We start from the raw sequence: 21,919 nt of genomic DNA on the forward strand, positions 1-21,919 counted from the left end.
AACAAAAAAGGCAAACGATTGGATTTTAAAAATTCTGACGAAACATTTCTCTTGACAGCAATTATACTACCACCAACTCATCTGTTAACATTCCATTGTATTTTGTTAAAAATGCTACACGTTTGTGGATTGTAGTTAATCATTTGCCGCCTATACTAAAATGAGGTGATCAGGAACTTTACAGATAATAAGCAAGTGCTTTTATTAGTGGCATTACTATATATGGTGTCATTTAAAAAAGTGCATATTACATATCAGGGTCCACAAAAAATCCTATCATTCAAGGCCGAAGAGCTCAACTTTGAGCAAGCAAACGACTGTTCTCCGACCCACTTGAAGCTGCAAAGGTAAATTTCTAGGTGTCAGAGGCAAACAAGACATTACATAAATGTGCATACAGGACACCAAACATACGAGATATTAAATCCATACTTTTTAGCATGTAAGTAATCACACAATAACACAGGAAGATATTAAAGTTTAACAAAATGAATGGAGCAAAAAAATTATGAAAATTATGAATATAACCCTTTGATACTAATATGTGAGGGGCTTCTACAAGCATGATATGCCCACAAAACAAGCCTATACACAGGCAGGCCACACTTAAGAAGAAGCAAGTGTTCCCCATCCTGGGGGCAAGCAAATCTGCATTCTTCACCCAGAATGGTCCAGTCCCCAAGCAATGCATTTGGATCGTAAACCTGTAACCACAGCCATGGGTGAAAAACATCCTAGCGGTTGGTAAAAAAAAAAGTATGTTTATAACACTATGGGACCAACATCAAAAATGATTTAAAAAATAAGAATGGGTGTCACCCTTTCTAAAAATGAAGGTGTTAAGATGTTCACACACCAAATAGAAACCTTCTGCAAGGCATCAAGTCTGCATTAACCACACGTACTTGTGAACACGAAAACAAACTTGCTCTAACGATATATGCATTGTAAAACCCATTCTCATTCTTTTTTCCATCAAAAAGCATGTGTATAACTACGGATTGAACCCACCCACAAAAAAGTACATTTGGGATTACTATAGGATACAAGCATACAGTTGTAACGATGGTTCGTTTCAAATGCCAAATTGCTGTAATTGGCTTTTCAAAATAAACATGTTTAGTGGAATACAGTAAGAAGTATAAACGCAACATTTCCATTGGACAAAAGACATGGGTTATACAGTCAACTCTTGGAATTGTGGTGTTGTAGGTCATGACATTATTTGAGTACTGTATTCTTGAAACTTGAGCAATTCCGCTAAATTAGAGCTTGTTTAAAAAAAAGTTATTTTAAAGTGGCTTGCGTCATCAGTTTCAGGTCCCTGTTCACTTAACAAAAAGGGCAAGAAACGATTGGATTTTTCTAAGATCATTTTAGAAATTCTGACAAAAAATTTCTCTTGACAGCAATTATACTACCACCAACTCATCTTATAACATTCCAGTGTATTTTGCTAAGAATGTGACACGTTTGTGGATTGTAGTTAATCATTTGCCGCCTATACTAAAATGAGGTCATCAGGAACTTTGCAGATAACAAGCAAGTGCTTTTATTAGTGGCATTACTATATATGGTGTCATTTAAAAACGTGCATATTACATAGTAGGGTCCACTAAAACTCCTATCATTCAAGGCCCTATGCCCTCCTATTATTCGTGATTGTACCCATAACGCATAGCAAACCTGCTTCCTCATACTTGTGATTTTTATTTGCGGATAATAGCGAGTGGCAAATTACGCCAAAAAACATCCGGCTGATTATCCGTGTTTTTTTACATTTAAAGAATGCACCATGATCAAAGGAAATGCAAGGGCGGCACTTGCTTTTATCATGAGACAGACACGCAAGACAAATACACCCAGATACGGATACACAAAATGAGACGCGCATATACATGGAGAGAAGACACGGAGACAAACAGCCACCATCTGCCATTAAGTGTAGGTGATGTCACCACAGCGCTTGTGGCAAGCTAGATGCACGTTGAGTGCCACTTGTAGTGTTGAAGGCTTGCTGGAAGATCAAAGGTCAAACCCAGGTCTTATGAGTTCAGTGAGATGACTGCCAGATGAACCACCTGTGCTCCCCACAATGCCAAATTGCCCTGTTTGGCCACCTAATGCTGCGCTCGTTGTTCTGAGGATTGCTCCTTCGCATCCTTAACAAGCCTCCTCCACCGAGGTCGATTTTGACACCGTCGGTACCAGTCATCCACGGGTCCAACCAGCTTCAACATCCTCGTGTACCTTATCAGCCCATCTCTTCTCACACTCGCCCACGCCTGTTTAGCCCTCTCTATCCAGCCGAACAGAAGCTGCTTGAGCATGCGGAAACTGGGCATACAGGCTACAAGACTCACCCAGTCCCATCAGTGAGGAGCTCACTGATGGGACTGGGTAAGTCTTGTAGCCTGAGGAGCTCACTGATGGGACTGTTCAGTCCTTTCAAAGATCTGCGAGTTCCTCACAATCCAGCCTGGAAAACCCAGGATTGATCATAGTTAGGCCAACAAACCAGCAGATGTTTGTTTAAAGGGGTCCACGTTTAACTAACATAAAGGGCATAACTGTGGCCGATAAGACACAAAGCTTTGTATGGAACAATATGCCATGTAGTTCCCACACAGCGTTATGCAACCAATAAAAGATAACGCCGCTAGGCTAATTCCGATTGAGACCTCTGCTGCCAAATCGGAACTTGTCACAAGCACACTGCCCAGGTATGGGAAATTCATCCACCCTATCCACAACTGCCCCATAACTTGAGGAGTTGAGGGTGTAGAGCATTTGATGACACAAAATACCCAGGCAGGTGCTTTGTTTTGGTGGGGCTGATGGTTAGGCTGCCTTTTAGTTGCACGCTCCAGGTTCAACAGTGGAGTCTCCAACTCCTCAGAGTAAGGAGTAATTACCAAATCAACACACATAACATGGTTAAAGAATTGCCAGCCATTCCTCAACTGTACAAGGGCATCGATAAGCCTGCCATTGTATGTGTACCAAATGGCAATTCCTCTGGTAGAGCCATGGAAAGCTGGAATGACAGCCAAAAATATGTTAATTAGGATAGAGGCCATAGGACATCGCTGTCGCACCAAGGTGAAGAGGTAATGCCCCAAGACTCCTGGCCATACAGCTATACCTCGGCCTAAAACATATCAAGATATACACAAAGACAAGGAGACACAGACATGGATACACAGAAACGAATATTGACACAGATGGGGAAACACCCTTTTCTATAAGTGGGATTTAGCAGGACATGTTGTTAACCACCAATATATCTCCAGTACACGAGTTAGAGACGTGTGTACTGTGCACGTCTCCGTGTCTTTGTGCGTCTCTGTTTCTCACACGGAGATACCTACTACTGGGCATCGGTGAAAGAGTGCTTCATAAGTTCATCGGATTGCTCCAGTCTAAATTAATAAAGAGAATTATTCTGCTACAGGGACAGACATATTACCCGTTTGCACTTTCATGCTAAGACGTTGTGCTTCATAGACCTATGCCGCGCAACGACTATTTTACCCACAATTTATTCACAGAAAGCGTGGCAAAGTCACGCGATTACCCGCAGGTTATCTGAAGGTAATGGCCATTATGGCACGACTACCAAAGTATTCACGAGTAAGAGTCACGTGGCAAATTCAGTCTATTATCTGCAGGTGATTAATAATTGTAGTTTTTACCACGCTGATACAAGTAAAATCACAGAACCCCATGAATAGGATCTGTCATATTAGTCCCTCATCACCACAGACAAGAGGAGTTCACCTTCACAATATTTCACTACAATGTACGAGTTTAATGCTACGTGAAAAAAAAACTCCTGCTGGCTCGACGCATCTATAAAGAGACATGCAATGTTAAACATTTTTATCTTGAAGATAGCAGATGGAAGGAAACATACAGAAACCGATTACAGCTACAATACCTTGCCCGCAATATAATTATAGAAATCTGAGGCAGCACACACAATCTACAAATGCTGTATTGCTTTTAAGATGAAGGCATTGATTGACAAGTTCATAGAACCACGATAATATGAGTGAATGCTTACCTTTGCTATATTTGGGACTAGCCAAACGTCAAAGTTAGAAACCCAGTTTTACTATTAGTTAAGTGGCAACAACAAAACACTTTAAAACGTGTTAAACCCACCCCGCAAAAAGGCTTCTCTCACGGCTCGGTTATAAAAACAAAGTGCACACAGGCGGTCCCACGATGACGACGATGTGGGTACCTTGCGGAAGTCTGCCCTGACCTGGGCAGGTAACAAACAGCACAAATATCCAAATATGGGGGGGGGGGGGGATAAGTTTCACATAACGTGTTTTTTTTCAATATATTTGTCAAGATCTGGCTGAGAGTGCGTCTAAACAGATCGTTTTACTTTTGGTTTGGCGACGGGAGCGGTACTGTAATATGGCAGACGTGATCAATCTTGATTTCAAGCTTTCGTGACTGCAGGAATCCAGACTCTTTGGTTCTTTCGGTAAAGTCACGTGGGTAGAAAAATAAAATAAATCACGACGTTTCGGGCGCAACACAAGCGTCCGTCATTGTGTTGCGCCCGAAACGTCGCGATTTATTTTATACCTACGTGGCTTTACCGAAAGAACCAAAGAGTTTGTAGATATCACTTGTTAACAACAGCGTAGAAAGGGACGTTAACCAAGTTCAACATTCAGACTCTGTCTTCTCGACAGACCTGTTCTCCACCTGAGGACGGCTGCTTGCGTTGTGGCCGAAACGTCGTGAGAATTATTTTATTTTTTTACTTTTTTATTTCCATTCTACGTGACTTTACCGAAAGAACCAAGAAGATAAGTTCAACTGGCCGGGTCGAACCCCCACCCCCCCCGCCGTCCCATCTTGGGTCCATTGACAATTTGTTACAGGAACTTGATCAAATAAGGACATCATTCTTCCTGAGGGACATAATGCCCACCAACTTGTGAACATTAAGACTTGTGACATAATTCTCAAGAGTTAAGCTATGCTGTCCGAACAAAAACTCTTGTGTTAATTTGACAACTTCTTCAGTTTAAAACTCAAGACTTTTTGTTTTAAACAAGTCACCACATTGGCTCTTTTATAAAGGTATCCTTTGTCATATGGCAAGGTTATATTCTCCAGTGTGACAATATCAATTTAGTTTGGCATTTATCCATACAACGATGAGTTACTTTGCAAACAGTCGCACTCTTTATGTCTGCAAATGGAATTTACAGTGTAAGAAGCGGGACAAAAACACCCCTGCAACGAATTCAGTTCCAGTGACCTTCATGGGTTGTAGTTGAAACATAACTGGTTCCTTGACGCAGCAGTAATGGGTAATGTTAACCTCTGTACTCGGCACCAAACTCCAGTTAAAATATATATGTTAAATATATTATTTTATAAGTACCATATTTGTGAACATGTTAAAGCACAATGCATGTGGATACAATTACAGATGTGTCCTCGACAACCTTTGCAACACAGCTCTCCACATCCCAGCGACGACTCGGGAAATACAGCAACACAAACACAAAAAAACCCTCATTTTATTTCCTGAAAGCCGGCACGGCACACGAGCGGGTTGGTGGTCAACACCACGCCCGACCACCTTTGTATCCCTAATTAGCACTGTTTACACACCGCGACAAGGAACTCATTTTAGGCTGAGTGGACCTAGTGGAGGGCCCAGGACCGGTTCTGATAATCGTCACTGGTGTTGGCCGTGAACGGGAATCGAACTCGGGTCGCCGGGTTCGTAGCACAGCGCGCTAACCGCTACACCACCGCTCCCAACTAGTAACAACAACGCAACAATCATAGTAACAGTCACACAACCACCGAAGAAAGTAGTACATTAGTAAATGCCAAAGTGATGGCATTTACTAATGTAAGCATCAAGTGAACATTAACTATATGCATGGGTTTTTTTTTGCCTTCGTTAAAACACACACACACAACGACGACTGGGTGTTTTTTTATATTCATCAAACAGATGCGATAGAGAAACGTCAGGGCAGTAAGAGGGTTGGGGGTACGGGCTCAGTTACGGCAAATGGGGGGGGGAGGTAGGGGCTCAAAAGGCAATGGTTGGGATACATCATGTACTGTACAGTATTTATAGTTGGTTCAGTGCCAACTTCACTCGTTAGAATAGGTTATTAGGTTCGCAGCACGCAGCCTTTTGGACGTGTTTACAATATAGTATTTAAAACTGGCGTCTGGCTAAAGAACAAAAAACAGCGAATCTGAACATCGAAAATTCCCTGCAATGTAGGCTCTCGTTACAAACTTCGAACAATGATTCAAACGATAGAACCCTATCGCACAGTTAAAAATAACGAGACCGTGTAGAGACCGCTCTGTTTAGTACTACAGATTTTTGACAGATGCGCTGGTCAAACAAGCACATGAATATTCACACACCTACTACCCTGGCACGGACGATGTACAATCGATGTCAAGTCTCTTCTTGTAGGCGAGATAACAGTGGTTGGGTTTGGAGTGCGAGTGGGGTTCACATACGGAGGCTTTGGATACTGGGGAGGGACCCTTACAATAACTTTTCAAATATGACGTTGATGATAGCAGTGATATGCGATGGGCTTAGCACACGGTTAAAACGGAAGTTGTTAGCAAGACGTCAGAATGTGTGTGAAGTGGAGGACTTTCTTAAGCTAGGTAGTAATTAATGTGTATAGTACAGGGTGCTGCTGCTGCGAAGTAAAAACGATGCATTAGCAGGGTAGGGTTTTCTTACGGTGGAGAAAACCCACCGAGTACCGAGGTTAACATGGATGTTGTAAGGCGAGTGCATGAAGCGGGATTTATCCAGGCACACTAAATAGGTGCAATATCTGGCCTTCAATGTAGAAGCGTCTAAAGATATTTTTGACTTGCAGGTGCATATTGGTTTGACCACATACATTTCACAGGACAGGCTTAAAAGCTAATAAATTAGAATTGAGCATATGAGAGGTTCAAATTAATTTGGAGATAACAAGTTGATTTGGAGCTTTCGTGACTGCAAAGAGAGAACAAGTTGTAATCGATGGTACGTGGAGGATGTGCCATTGGGTTGGTGACCGATGGGAAAACCAAAATGCAGACATGGGGGGGACACGAAACCTCAGGAAGTCGAGCACAGACGTCGCAATGACTTTGAGATATAGCAAAATAAATGGAACGATGGTGAGGTGTGGGGTTGGCAAGAATCAAGCCATTAACCTTCACATAACCTTCGAGTGTTCAGATATATTTTGAACCTTTGTACGTGATTCACATTCTTTTAGAGGGTGGCTGGCAATACTATTGATAAGCGACAATTAAAGTTGCTATCAGTCAGGACTTGAGTCCCAATATCAATTAAATAGGGACTCTAAACCGTAAAACTGACAGAGGCACGCCCACCCCACAAGACCACCCCATGCCTCAACATAAACACCGCCTAATAAAAGATAATAACGTGAAAGATCGCTCTCCGCGTAAGCGCTCTCACGACTAAAATAAACATTCCAGGCAGGACAATGATGAGTCCCCCATCACAATCAACACTACTGGCTGAAAATGATGCTGAATTAGCTTCCTTTCCAAGTGCTACGAATGACAATTGTGTTGAGGCTTTTCAAATTGGAATGCTATTATGCAAACCCATTACCTCATCTTGATGTGAACACTGCTGTATAAAATACCAATATGTAACATGATACTAAAGCGAATGTAACGAGAAGCCACAGAAGCAGTCTCTGTTGCACACACACAAATTAAAATGCATGTGACAAATTACACAAGCAACTTCAGTTTTATCTGGAATGCTCCTAATATCTAAGAAAAATGTACACATTCTGAATCGAAATGCAATTTTAAAAAATTCCCGTGATAACCACAAAGCACAATACTCTACAACTCGTTGGAGCATTTAATAAATACATCTTAAAAGGGTGAGGCAGAAAATTACCTACCTCCATTTTAGGACTTCAAATAAATACAGGGTATCCAAAAATAAATATTACAAAAAGATGAAAGTTGTATTGTTATTCAAGATACTACATATATTTGATACGAATGGTTTGCATTAAACGGATACATTTTAATTTGTTGTGAATATAGATTGGTAATTTATTTCTGTGTTTCAGCAAAAACCCCATTTTCTCATGTAGTGACAAGTCGACTGAACACCATAAGATGTTTGTTTTATCTCTGGAGTATTTTTTAATAAGAAAAATCTACACTTAGCAAACCATGGGGATCTTGAACAACTTAAACCTCTTACTGTTGTTGATGCTGTGTCATCATCCAGCCCTGCAGCTGTGTTGGAGCGAAAAATATTTGAATGCCGAATTAGATTGACGATCGTGAATGATGGAGGACATTTGGATGATTATTCATAACACGAGAATGCCATGAAAATTTAACTTATAAGTCTATTACATGCATATTCATGTTAAATGTCTGTCAGTATCTCCAATAACAATCAGTATCTCGAATATCAATAAAACGATTTCACGTTATTTTTGGTATATTCATTTTCGGACACCCTGTATATGCATTGTGCACTGCATATGTTTCTGGAATGGTTTGCCCTAATTCTATTTCCTTCTTATCAAAATGGTCATGGCTACTATATACGGTACAGTACATGTACCTGTACATCGTAATGACAAAGCAAAAACGGAAATGGGCACGTTCGGATTTGTAACGCTGTACATTTGTAACGAATAAAAATGTATGTCATTTTTAAGCAACAGCTGTTGGCTAGAAAGGGAATTCATGTGCACAGAACTGTAGAATGAAAACACATTTAAGCAATGACGTTTACTGGTAACGATACCCAAGCCAATTTTATATTCCTGAGTTTGTTTATGAATCTTATGCATCGTTAGTAAAGTATACCCTGTACTTTCATGCAGAACATTCTTTTTCAATAGAATAAAGATAACGTGCTATAATTGAGCATTCAAATAATAGATATAAACTTACTCTGGAACTTACCAAAGCTGACACATACGCGGTGATGTTTATAGCAATCTACCCACGCGATTTGAAGTTTTTGATACCAAACGAGACATGCCGTCGTTTCAAGCACAGTATAATTGTCTTTTTTACACACGAAACCTTGTGAGAAATCAATGAGTGTACAATGACCCCAAAACAAACCACCAGAGGACAGGGCCTTGATGGGGTTTGTGTTGCAGTGCCACTCACTGCAAGCGACTAAAAGCTGGCCAACCCTCTGTGGCATGCACGGGGTGGGAGGGGTTCAGCAGTGGTGGCACGTCACCACCCAACATCAACAACAAAATACAAAGATCCACCCCCACCACCCGTATAGCCTTAACAGACTGTTGGCGGCAAGTGCTGTTAGCGAGCACCTATGAAGGCCGAAACGGCACACGAGGGGGTGGATGGCCAGCACCACGCCAGGCCGCTTTTGTCTCCCCCAATGGCGATGCTTACACAAGGCCCAGGATCGGTTCAAATAATCGTCACCTGGTATTGGCCGCGAGCGGGAATTGAACTCGGGTTCCCCGGGTTCGTAGTGCAGCGCGCTAACCAACTACGCTAACATCAACAACGCACGCAACACACAGCAGAACCATAACGCGGTGGTGTTGTTCGTGGTGGTGGCGGTGGGTGGGAGGGGAAAGCCTACGCTAGTCACATGGCGACCACCGATTGGCGAAGCGGCCTTTTTTTATTATTGCCCATCGAGGTTTGTGATTGGTAGAGAAAGGTCGGTCGGTGAAAGGGCTGGCTAGCCTCCCAACCGGAGCTATTGAATGTTATTGATAAAAAGGAGGTCATCATCACAATGTATAGTGTACACACACATATAGGCCGTATTTATATCTACACTTGAAATGCACAACCCTTCTACGTGACTTTACCGAAAGAACCAAGAAGATGAATCCCTGCAGTCACAAAAGCTTTAAATCGGAATCTCTTAAAGAGGTAAAGTATTAAACCATCGCATTCCCCGTGGCAAGCAAAACGAAACAACTTGAGGAGCAACCAGTTTTACTGGAATGGGTTCAAATGGGCCACATGGCCAATGGTTTCAGAAAAAGGTGTCAATTCAACTCTAGAACAGATGGTGCGTAAATAACAGTGCTGGCCAATACACTCTCAATATCTAGGCTTAAGCCTTGTGTGTACATCTCAGTTGTACATTATATTTTGGAATACGTCTATTCTACACCGATAGAGTTGACATTTAAAGGGAAGCTGTTCTGTATTAAACATCACAAGCTGTCACTATAAATTACCTTACTAGACATGCTGAAACACACAATCACCAACGGTGGGTGAGAACATCCCTTCGTCATTGCTTATTGTACGAAAACAACAAATCTCACTCGGACACTGGCAACACACATGATGTGCCAATATTCAGTATCGTCAGCAATGTGCCACAAGGACTCCGAACATGTCCGCACAGACATGAGCCATCAGCTGACTTTAGAGTTACAAAAAGGGAAAAAACGACGCATCTTTTAAAAGGGATTCATGGAAAATTATTTATGTTTAATTGTTCAAATGACACACATTTTATGCCGTTTCGATGTTATACTATTTCCCAGACTCACAGCACACGTGGATGGGTAATGCTATGCAGACTGAATCAGGCAAACAGAACTAAACACACAACGCAGATGAGATCGCAAAAAAGATAGCACTGTACAGAGTTGACGGCAACAGGCAGTACAAAACAGATGCACACAAAAAACAATAAAAAAGATTAAACGGTGCAGACGGGACAGAAGACAGGACCACAGATGAGACGTATATCGTATAAGATGAACAGAAACCGTGAGCACACATCACAACTGGACTTAAATCAATTCAGAGAAGATAGCGGAAGGCAGCAGCACTGCAGGAAATGTTACAGTGACAGAAATTTATAAATTGTTCAATTAAAACACTTGAAATCAACTTAACGAAGAATTACTTTATTTCGCATTAATTGGTCATGCAAAATAGTAACATTCATTAAAAACGTCAACAGCAACACAATCTCCGTTGTGTTAGGAATAAATTATTGATGCACGAATCAAAGAACCATCTCGGATTTGATGCTTTAAACCCCCCAGGAGGTACAATTGCATCGACTCCACGGTACCAGTGCCAAGAACAAAACTTGGGGGGTGGTGGGGGGAGGTTAAAACAGGTAAGATTTGCACTCGTATACAACCTTGTCCTACAATAATTAAGAAAAAGTTAATATGCCCAGGCAACTTACATTTATATGTCTGCAACATTTCACTTCAGTGAGCAATATGTAAGTTTGCGTTAAAGTCTCACGAATATATTTAATTGGCAATCCACAAGATGTATCCGACTACACAAAAAAAAGGTACGGCATCGTGTAAAATGTCTAAAATATATATTTACATTTTACAGAACTTGCTCCATAAAGGTCACCCGACTGAACAAAAATCCCAGGTGAACAAACACTTTGGCACAAGATTACCAAATCTACCACCATGACAAAATACGTGCAGACAGAGGCAGTAATCAACAATGACTTTTACCATCACTGTATATTCTTTAAAAACAAGCGCCAAGAGGCAGCTTATACAGTACTGTAATGTTATACGCCGAGTTGGTGTTGAAAGGGGTCACAGCCTGAAATTAAATATATGCAGACATTCTTTCTTATAGACGAGGGGGGGGGCACGGTTACCAATCATAACCCTCAACAACAAAATGTGCCTTGGATTCACTAACCTGTGCACACAAAATATCTGCTAACCATGTTTACACAGCACTGTCTTTTCAAAGAAGCCATTTAAACAGGCATTTATGCACTTTGCACACAAGAGTGCCAAACTGTTGGTCCAGTAAATGCAAAGCGCAAAAAAAACCCCGATAACACGCACAAATAACACAGATGAGTAGCAGATTTTAAAAGCAACAATTTTAAATTGTTTTCACGATGATGACTTCTCGTCGTTAAGCATAACGCGATGCACCCCCAAGGTTGTTTTATATTTGTGAAGTGAAGTGTCCCAATCCAGGGCCGCCACAAGCGTTGGCTGCCATCACCGTGGGCTTTGTGCGCTGCGTCAGGTCACATTACATTATGTCTCCAACAGAGTGCGACAACTTCCACCACACACACACCCACCCCAGACACACCCCACACATGCCCTACACATACCCACCCAGACACACACCTCCCAACCCTCCCCCCCCAGACAGGAGACACTCTGGAAAAATGCCGACTCAACTTTTCTATAACTAGCCAAAATGTATTGGTACAATTTATGGTGACATGGTAAGACAGGACAGAACAGCAGCACATGCATATCCCATTCAAAGTTCATTTAATACGTTTGCAGGCATTAATGATCGTGTGGCACGTCAGAAAAGCAGGTCATTGTATTCTATGGTATCATGGTCAACCCCTCAATAACCAATTAAAAAGACAAGGCAGTAACTTCCTAGTCGAACCAAAGGAACACTGATAAATTATCATATGCCAGATGTATCTCTACTTGCAAATGCAAAATGTGTAACGCTTATTAAACAAAAACTATGCGTGCCGCACTGCATTTGCAATCTCCATATTCATTACGGGTTTAAGTCTGTAAAGGTGCCCTCAAAGGCAAGAAGATACTCTCATCAGATTCTTCTAGAAACGGCATGTTACAATTATTCCATTGCTACATTTACGAAAATAAGTTTTGCTAGAAAATGTTATCCAATTCGTATCACACTTGGGTATTTCAGTGGGTCCTGGTTTTGGTGAATAAAGCCGATGGGGCCTCATGCATCATCCACACGTCACTTTGAACTCGTGACCAAGTCGTCTGCTCCGTTTTTTTAAAGGGAAATAGAAACAAGTTGAGCAAACAATGCTGTAGTCAACGTTCATACTCGCGCTCTTTCCACTTGCCCACTTATTTGGACTAAACGACTTGTGATCAGAAAAATGTTAATTCACAAAGATGCTTACCGAATACGCTAAACACACCGAGGAGAAAACAAAAACTCACATTCGTCAATAACAATTTCATTATCAACGTGTTCAATCATTTGTGAAATTTTTGTGCATTTCTAGGACGTGGCCAATCGGGAATGTTCTAACACATTCCACCGTAAACACATTTGCTAGTTACCATTTAAATAAAACAAACACTCTAAATAGGTCATTTGTAAGATGCAGCAGTCAAGAGTCACTATACTATGCAAGGCACTATACTTCCAAGATTGTCTTTTGGAGACGTGGCTGTGTGCACAGTAATTAAATATTCACAACGCACCCAACATGGGCAAACAGGTTTCAGTCTCGGTCATAAACTGCACGGACGCTGAATAATGAAAACCACGCCCTTGCCACGATCATCTAAAGCTTTTCCTCCTTTGTTAAAACACCTCTCCACACTGCACTATGTAGCCCTGTCATTCCACGTTACCCAACCGCAATTACAAATGAACAACACTGTACGACCAACATTTCATCAAACACAGTGCAGAAGACATTTTTTTGTACAACGCCCCTGCAAATGCCTTCTCCACACCTCAAACCACCATCAACATTTCACGTGCCCCACCCTGCCGAGGGAACTCAAAGCAGCCTTAACCGGTCAAGGGTTTTCACTGCTTAATTGCTGTCAGCAAACCAAACTCCAGTAGGTGCTAATGCACGTTAAAGTGTACGCCTCGAGTGTGGAAACTCCTGGAATGTGCGTTATATTCACTGCGGGCTTCCATAATTTTTCTTGCAGCAAGACAACAATTTTACTCCAAGCGGACCGGATTACCCGAGTTTAAGAGTCGCGGCCACGGCTAAGATCCGTTTCAGAGTGATATCAGAACCGTTCTGGCGCTCCCCCTTCACCAACCCAAACTAAACAGCGCGTAGTACAAAAAAAAACAATCCACAAACCCAGCAGTGAGTTGACAAAGTTGTCAATTGCTTCATTGAAATATTAAAAGGAGATCCAGCTAACCTGCACGGCACGGGGTCCGTCGCTTGGACTCCGACGGTGTAAAATTCTGCCAAGGGATGACTCCTCTACGTAAAAGAAGAAGGCCCCTTCTCGTCTCCAATGCCAATGCTCCCCGACACCCACAATTAATTACAAACAAAAACCCACTTGTCAAAAAGGCGAAAGGAATAGACCTCGCCGACAGTCCGTGCGACTCAATGATCACTCGGCCGTCTCATTTACTACCACCACAGCTAACAACCCACCCAACCGAACACCGTACTGTAATCTCAACATGATGTCACCGCATTAAAAGGCCAGCGGGAATCTTCACAACACAACATGCAGTTTATAACAAGGGCGTCCACCCTGGGTGTGACCACGTGCTTTTATGAATGAATTAACCTCGCGGTGGGGGGCGTGGTTGACTTACCCCCCCCTCTCTCCCCACGCGCCCATAACGCGCTGTCACTTTCTATTGGCCGACCGCTGTTGCAACCGGCTAAAAGGCGTGCTCCGATTGGCTGCGCCGAGGGATGCGTTACGCGCACCGCCGTTGGCTCGCATTAATTATACTAAGCGCGGTGTTTGCAATACGCAAGGGGTGGGGGGCGGAGGGAGCGTGAGGGTGTGGGGGAATTGAGGGGCGGGGGGAGAAGAGGCGGAGTGGGTTGAGGGGTGGGGCGGGGTGGGTTGAGGGGTGGGGCGGGGTGGGTTGAGGGGTGGGGCGGGGTGGGTTGAGGGGTGGGGCGGGGTGGGTTGAGGGGTGGGGCGGGGTGGGTTGAGGGGTGGGGCGGGGTGGGTTGAGGGGTGGGGCGGTGTGGGTTGAGGGGTGGGGCGGGGTGGGTTGAGGGGTGGGGCGGGGTGGGTTGAGGGGTGGGGCGGGGTGGGTTGAGGGGTGGGGCGGGGTGGGTTGAGGGGTGGGGCGGGGTGGGTTGAGGGGTGGGCGGCGTGGGTTGAGGGGTGGGGCGGCGTGGGTTGAGGGGTGGGGCGGCGTGGGTTGAGGGGTGGGGCGGGGTGGGTTGAGGGGTGGGGCGGGTGGGTTGAGGGGGTGGGGCGGGTGGGTTGAGGGGTGGGGCGGGGTGGGTTGAGGGGTGGGGCGGGGTGGGTTGAGGGGTGGGGCGGGGTGGGTTGAGGGGTGGGGTGGGGTGGGGCGGAGTGGGGAGGGGTGGGGTGGGGCGGAGTGGGGAGGGGTGGGTGGGGCGGAGTGGGGAGGGGAGGGGTGGGGCGGAGTGGGGAGGGGTGGGTGGGGTGGGGCGGAGTGGGGAGGGGTGGGGTGGGGCGGAGTGGGGGTGGGGCGGAGTGGGGTGGGGTGGGGCGGAGTAGGGAGGGGTGGGGCGGGGCGGAGTGGGGAGGGGTGGGGTGGAGCGGGGAGGGGTGGGGTGGAGCGGGGAGGGGTGGGGTGGAGCGGGGAGGGGTGGGGTGGAGCGGGGAGGGGTGGGTGGGCGGGGAGGGGTGGGGTGGGGCGGAGTGGGGAGGGGTGGGGTGGAGTGGGGAGGGGTGGGGTGGAGTGGGGAGGGGTGGGGTGGAGTGGGGAGGGGTGGGGTGGAGTGGGGAGGGGTGGGTGGAGTGGGGAGGGGTGGGGTGGAGTGGGGAGGGGTGGGTGGTGTGGGGAGGGGTGGGGTGGGGCGAAGTGGGGAGGGGTGGGGAGGGGTGGGGCGGAGTGGGGGAGGGGTGGGGCGGAGTGGGGAGGGTGGGGCGGAGTGGGGAGGGGTGGGGCGGAGTGGGGAGGGGTGGGGCGGAGTGGGGAGGGGTGGGGCGGAGTGGGGAGGGGTGGGGCGGAGTGGGGCGGCGTGGGCGGGGTGGGGCGAAGTGGGGCGGGAGTGGGGAGGGGTGGGGCGGAGTGGGGAGGGGTGGGGCGGAGTGGGGCGGCGTGGGGCGGGGTGGGGCGAAGTGGGGCGGGGTGGGGCGGGAAGGGGTGGGGCGGGGTGGGGCGGGAAGGGTGGGGCGGGGTGGGGCGGAAGGGTGGGGCGGGGTGGGGCGGGAAGGGTGGGGAGGGGCGGGGAGGGGTGGGGAGGGGCGGGGAGGGGTGGGGAGGGGCGGGGAGGGGTGGGGCGGGGAGGGGCGGGGGAGGGCATTGAGGGGTGGGGCGGGGAGGGGTGGGGTGGGGCGGGGTGGGGCGGGGTGGGGCGGGGAGGGGTGGGGCGGGGAGGGGTGGGGAGGGGTGGATGGGGAGGGGCGAGGTTGGATGGGGAGGGGTGGAGTGGGGCGGAGTGGGGAGGGGCGGGGTGGGGCGGGGTGTGGCGGGGTGTGGCGGGGTGGGGTGGGGCGGGAGGGGAGGGGCGGGGAGGTGGGGTGGGGCGGGAAGGAGGGGTGGGGCAGGGAGGAGGGGCGGGGCGAGGAGGGGTGGGGAGGGGCGGGGCGGAGTGGGGCGGGGGTGGGTTGAGGGGGGGAAGAGAGGTGGGTTGGGGGGAGGGACGAGGTGGGTTGGGGGGAGGGACGAGGTGGTTTGGGGGGAGGGACGAGGTGGGGGGGGGGAGGGACGAGGTGGGGGGGAGGAGGGGACGAGGTGGGGGGGAGGAGGGACGAGGTGGGGGAGATAGGGACGAGGTGGGGGAGGGAGGACGAGGTGGGGGGGGGAGGGGTGGGGGAGTTGAGGGGCGGGCTGGGGGGGGAGTTGAGGTGCGGGCTGGGGGGGGGTTGAGGGGCGGGCTGGGGGGGGGGTTGAGGGGTGGGCTGGGGGGGGGTTGAGGGGCGGCTGGGGGGGGGGTTGAGGGGCGAGCTGATGGGGGGGGGTTGAGGGGGGGGGTTGAGGGGAGTTAAGGGGCGGGCTGGGGGGAGGGAGTTGAGGGACGGGCTGGGGGGGGGAGTTGAGGGGCGGGCAGGCTGGGGGGGGGGGAGTTGAGGGGCGGGCTGGGGGGGGGGGGAGTTGAAGGGTGGGCTGGGGGGGAGTTGAGGGGCGGGCTGGAGGGGGGGGGGTTGAGGGGCAGCTGGGGGGGGGGTTGAGGGGCGAGCTGATGGGGGGGGGGTTGAGGGGGGGGGTTGAGGGGAGTTGAGGGGCGGGCTGGGGGGGAGGGAGTTGAGGGACGGGCTGGGGGGGGGGGGGGAGTTGAGGGGCGGGCAGGCTGGGGGGGGGGAGTTGAGGGGCGGGCTGGGGGGGGGGGGAGTTGAGGGGCGGGCTGGGGGGGAGTTGAGGGGCGGGCTGGAGGGGAGTTGAGGGGCGGGCTGGAGGGGGGGGGGGAGTTGAGGGGCGGGCTAGGGGGGGAATTGAGGGGCGGGCTGGGGGGGGGAGTTGAGGGGCGGGCTGGGGGGGGGAGTTGAGGGGCGGGCTGGGGGGGGTTGAGGAGCGGGCTGGGGGAGGATGTTGAGGGCGGGCTGGGGGGGGGGTGTTGAGGGGCGGGCTGGGGATGGTTGAGGGGTGGGCTGAAGGGGGGGGGGGTTGAGGGGTGGGCTGGGGGGGGGTTGAGGGGTGGGCTGGGGGTGGGGGTTGAGGGGTGGGCTAGGGGAGGTTGAGGGGTGGGTTGGGGGGGGTTGAGGGGTGGGCTGGGGGGGGAGTTGAAGGGTGGGCTGGAGGGGGGAGTTGAGGGGTGCGCTGGGGGGGGGGGAGTTGGGGGGGAGAGTTGAGAGGCGGGGTGGGGGGTAATTGAGGGGTGAGGGGGAGAGTTGAGGGGTGGGGAGCGTTGAGGGGTGGGGGGAGTTGAGGGGTGGGGGGAGTTGAGGGGTGGGGGGGGTTGAGGGTTGGGGGGGGGGTTGTGAGGCGGGGTGGGGGGTAATTGAGGGGTGAGGGGGGGAGTTGAGGGGTGGGAGTTGAGGGGTGGGGAGGGGAGTTGAGGGGTGGGGGGGAGTTGAGGGGTGGGGGGGGAGTTGAGGGGTGGGGGGGGAGTTGAGGGGTGGGGGGGGGAGTTGAGGGGTGGGGGGGGGAGTTGAGGGGTGGGGGGGGGAGTTGAGGGGTGGGGGGGAGTTGAGGGGTGGGGGGAGTTGAGGGGTGGGGGGGAGTTGAGGGGTGGGGGGAGTTGAGGGTGGGAGAGTTGAGGGGTGGGGGGGGAGTTGAGGGGTGGGGGGGGAGTTGAGGGGTGGGGGGGGAGTTGAGGGGAGGGGGGAGTTGAGGGGTGGGGGGGTTGAGGGTTGGGGGGGGAGTTGAGGGGTGGGCTGGGGGGGGGGTTGAGGGTTGGGGGGGGAGTTGAGGGGTGGGGGGAGTTGAGGGGTGGGGGGAGTTGAGGGGTGGGCTGGGGGGGGGAGTTGAGGGGTGGGTTGGGGGTGGAGTTGAGGGGTGGGCTGGGGGGGCAGTTGAGGGGTGGGCTGGGGGGGGAGTTGAGGGGTGGGCTGGGGGGGGAGTTGAGGGGTGGGCTGGGGGGGGAGTTGAGGGGTGGGCTGGGGGGGGAGTTGAGGGGTGGGCTGGGGTGGGCTGGGGGGGGGGGGAATTGAGCGGTGAGGTGGGGGAGGGAGTTGAGGGGTGGGCTGGGGGGGAGTTGAGGGGTGGGCTGGGGGGGGAGTTGAGGGGTGGGCTGGGGGGGGGAATTGAGCGGTGGCTGGGGGGGGAGTTGAAGGGTGGGCTGGGGGGGAGTTGAGGGGTGGGCTGGGGGGGGGGAGTTGAGGGGTGGGCTGGGGGGGGAGTTGAGGGGTGGGCTGGGGGGGGGAGTTGAGGGGTGGGCTGGGGGGGGGAGTTGAGGGGTGGGCTGGGGGGGGGGGAGTTGAGGGGTGGGCTGGGGGGGGGGAATGAGCGGTGAGGTGGGGGAGGGAGTTGAGGGGTGGGGGCGGGACGCGACCGAGTTTCAATAAACACGTAGATACGCGCTGCCGAAAAGAAAAAAAAACCCCGCCACTGACAATCTCCACAAATAACGCGGCCGAATGTCCCCTCGCCGCCTTTTGCAAACACCCTCACAGCCCTGCGACGAGACGCTTCGCGAACGCCACCGTCAACGCAACAATAAGCGAGGTGCGCGGCCTCACCTGAAGGCGAACCGTGTGAAGAGATGATGAGGCGATGGTGTGGGGTGGGGGTGTGGCAGGGACGAGTTCTTTCCCCTCAGCAGATCAAAAAAATATTAAAAGAGACGACGCCGGCGGTTTGACGCAGCTGGCAAGCAGCGGACAAGCTCAGTCGAGCAGCCACGGGCGCATTTGCTTTGTTGTTGTCGTTGTTGAAGCAGGAGAAGAAGACGGAAAACAATGGGGATGAATTTTGAGTGCGTTGCGGATGTGTAAAGTGGAGCCCGACTGCGAAGGCGAGCGGGCCAGGCGGCCAGGCTGAGGGGGTTTCAACCCTCCAACCCTGCCACCAACACAATGGCGTCACAGCGCATCCGAGAGGCTTGGTCGTGACGTCACCAACGCCGTCGCCCCGCCCCCCTTCCGTCACCACCGCGTGACGCCCCTTATAAGCTCCTCCCGCGCGTCATCACGTAAAGCGCGCTGACGTCACGACGTAGCGGCGCGGTGACGTCGCTACCCGCGTTCATGACGCTACAGCCCCCACCCGTACACTTCCCCCCCCCAGCTCCGAGGCGCTGCACGTGCAGCAAGCCACGTGGCCGACTTGACGGTGAGCCCCGCCCACTACCACAGCCAATCAAAAACCAAAGTCGTCTTTAGTTTTTGATTGGCATTGATCGATTCGAAGATTACAATCGCCCCCAGCCATTGGAAATCCACCGCTGGATGAAAGCCATTCCACCATCCGTCTTCGTCACGTTACACACAAAGAACTATACACCTACAGTATATACAAGGGGCTTAAAAACAAATGTTAACACTTTTGAGAATTTGCAACAATACCGCAAGAAATGTCCCTCTCCATGCTCGAGACCACCTGGAGAAGATTCTAGGCATGCGTTGACAGTGGAGACTCTTGACTTTTTGAAGCTATACATTTCTTATGTCACAGTGTAGTATTATCCGTTCTTTTTCCATTAAAAACGATAGTCCCATATAAGTGTTCTTTTTAAGTAGCCTGTATATAGCGATGTGAAGTTTGTGGCACGATTACGAAAGACAGCCGCAGTGGGGAAGTGATGGTTGGAGGATATCACACAATGTTGTAATGTTGTATGGTATGCGATAGAATGATTGATAACACCATCCTGTATAGAAGATCACAGAGCTTGCGGGGGGAGGGAGAATTTGGCACTGACTTATTGTCTGGCTATCTTTCTCACTTGTAACACAAATTGTTTTATTTTACCAAACAAGGCCCACTTAGCTACGTCGCTCTTTTTCAGAAGTGACCTAGCCATCACAAACGATAGCCCAACGAAATGGCTTATCGTGTGGACATTTATAGCAGCCAAAATAATCTATAAACGCGTGATGTTGATTCTAAATGTGGAGGGTACACCCGGAGGACCCGGAGAAAAATCCACGCGGTCACGGGGAGAACACGCAAATTCCAAATATACAAGCGTCAGGATCGGGATCGAACCCACGCACTCCCACAGAGGCAGGCGAGGTAGTTAACATCTCACCACCGTGGTCGGTGCCTTTGTGGTTCCTCACGCACATCTAAGAGCAAGCGAATGCCGCGTGCGTTCCAAATTAAAATGAATACTGTCGTACAGACATGACAAACGAGGCGGTATAGATGAAACCATGCAAAATGAGAAGGGGTACGAACGAGAGATATTTCAGACAAGACGATACAAACACGACAGTATCGGCTAGACGAGACGAAAGGATGAAGGCAAACAGGCGAGAACAGACAAAATCGTACAGAACAGATGAAGACTACAGATCTGACGTACCAGACTGAGACACACAGACACAGTACAGGAGAAAAGGGTTTTTTTCGGCCGTCCGGAACAACTTTAAAATAAAAACTCTTCACGAGAAGTGCTGCGAGGGGCACGACTAGTGCCTTGGCAAGATTGAGGGGCAATGAAGTTCACCTATTCTCTATTCTTAGATGCGTCTATTCGTGTCCGTCATCTACCGGAACAAGTAGTGATAGGATTGCTTTCCTTGCCAACACTCTGGAGGGTTTCGTGGACTTTTCTATTTGGCAAAAACAAAACAAACACGCTACATACAGTACATTCGCCCGTTGCCACAAGTGTTAACAGAAGCAACCTGGCACGGGCCTAATAGCAATCGTACCGGCCAAATTTCCAGCCTCGTGCCGTATCAAGTTTAAATGGCAAAATCATTTATAATGCTCGCAATTTGGCCTCATGCTTATTGAGGGCAGAGAGAAGTTGTGGCTGGGTATCACGTTTTACACACGGCCTGCTTCGGGAATATTGGGGGAGTTGAATACGTAGTTTTGAATCGACGTACGAATGTTATTCATTCGTAGATAACTGGGTATCCAAACAAACTCATTAACAGTCGAAAAACAAACTCATCTACATTCAATGTAAACTTCTCACATTTTATTGCAAAACTGCATCACAGTGGGCGCCGCATTGATGCAGAGCCAATAATTACGGGAAATAAGCTATTTACTGGATATGATACTGTGTTTTTACGATTGGACTCTGAACAATGAACTCTGCCATCTGAATGCAATTGCCCTCCACTGTTAACTTCAGTGGTGCGTGATAGATAACGGATGCGGTTATGGTCCCCTTCAAACCCACACTGACTAACATGGTGCAGTTTGGAGTCCTTCATCCAGGAGTGGACTGAAAAAAGGGCAGAAATTATCATATAACGCTTACCGGTGCATCAGTGATGTACAGGTGAAAAAAAAGGAATGATGCTCATGTGCATTTGCATTACTATACTTAATGTAGTTTGCACAGTGATGTGTTGGTGCAGTCTATTTTCATTACCACTTTTTAAATGGACACTCAAGATGTCATCACGACCAAAGCCATGCTGGCACCACACTTCGCCAACGCTTTCCATTCTTTGCCAGATCCTGCAGCTGCTGTACATCAGCCACGTACGCAGCAAACCTCCAAGATCTGCCTTAACATTATTTATTTTCCCACCATCTGATCTTCGGTTCTTCCCCTTGCTCCCCGGAATTGATACTCACGGGAGCCAGAAACTTCATGCGCACATCTTCTTGGTTCTTTCGGTAAAGTCACGTAGAAGGG

The 21,919-nt window shown here is 49.4% G+C and overlaps 1 protein-coding gene across 4 annotated transcripts in view; it reads right to left on the reverse strand.

Moving 5' to 3' along the window:
* Positions 1-19,120, reverse strand: part of LOC144933078 (phosphatidylinositol-3,5-bisphosphate 3-phosphatase MTMR3-like) — a 52,119-nt gene extending 32,999 nt beyond the window's left edge. For 3 of the 4 annotated variants that reach the window (XM_078857585.1, XM_078857583.1, XM_078857581.1), the window contains exon 1: positions 18,834-19,120. The gene's annotated coding sequence lies outside the window, so the exon portion shown is untranslated. Of the gene's footprint in view, positions 1-8,985; positions 9,005-18,833 lie in introns of those variants that run through there. The other variant, XM_078857582.1, reaches the window with a different exon arrangement.
* Between the last annotated feature and the right edge of the window lie 2,799 nt (positions 19,121-21,919).

This window comes from Lampetra fluviatilis, chromosome 6 (assembly GCF_964198595.1).
Source record: "Lampetra fluviatilis chromosome 6, kcLamFluv1.1, whole genome shotgun sequence".
NCBI classification, from domain to species: domain Eukaryota; kingdom Metazoa; phylum Chordata; class Hyperoartia; order Petromyzontiformes; family Petromyzontidae; genus Lampetra; species Lampetra fluviatilis.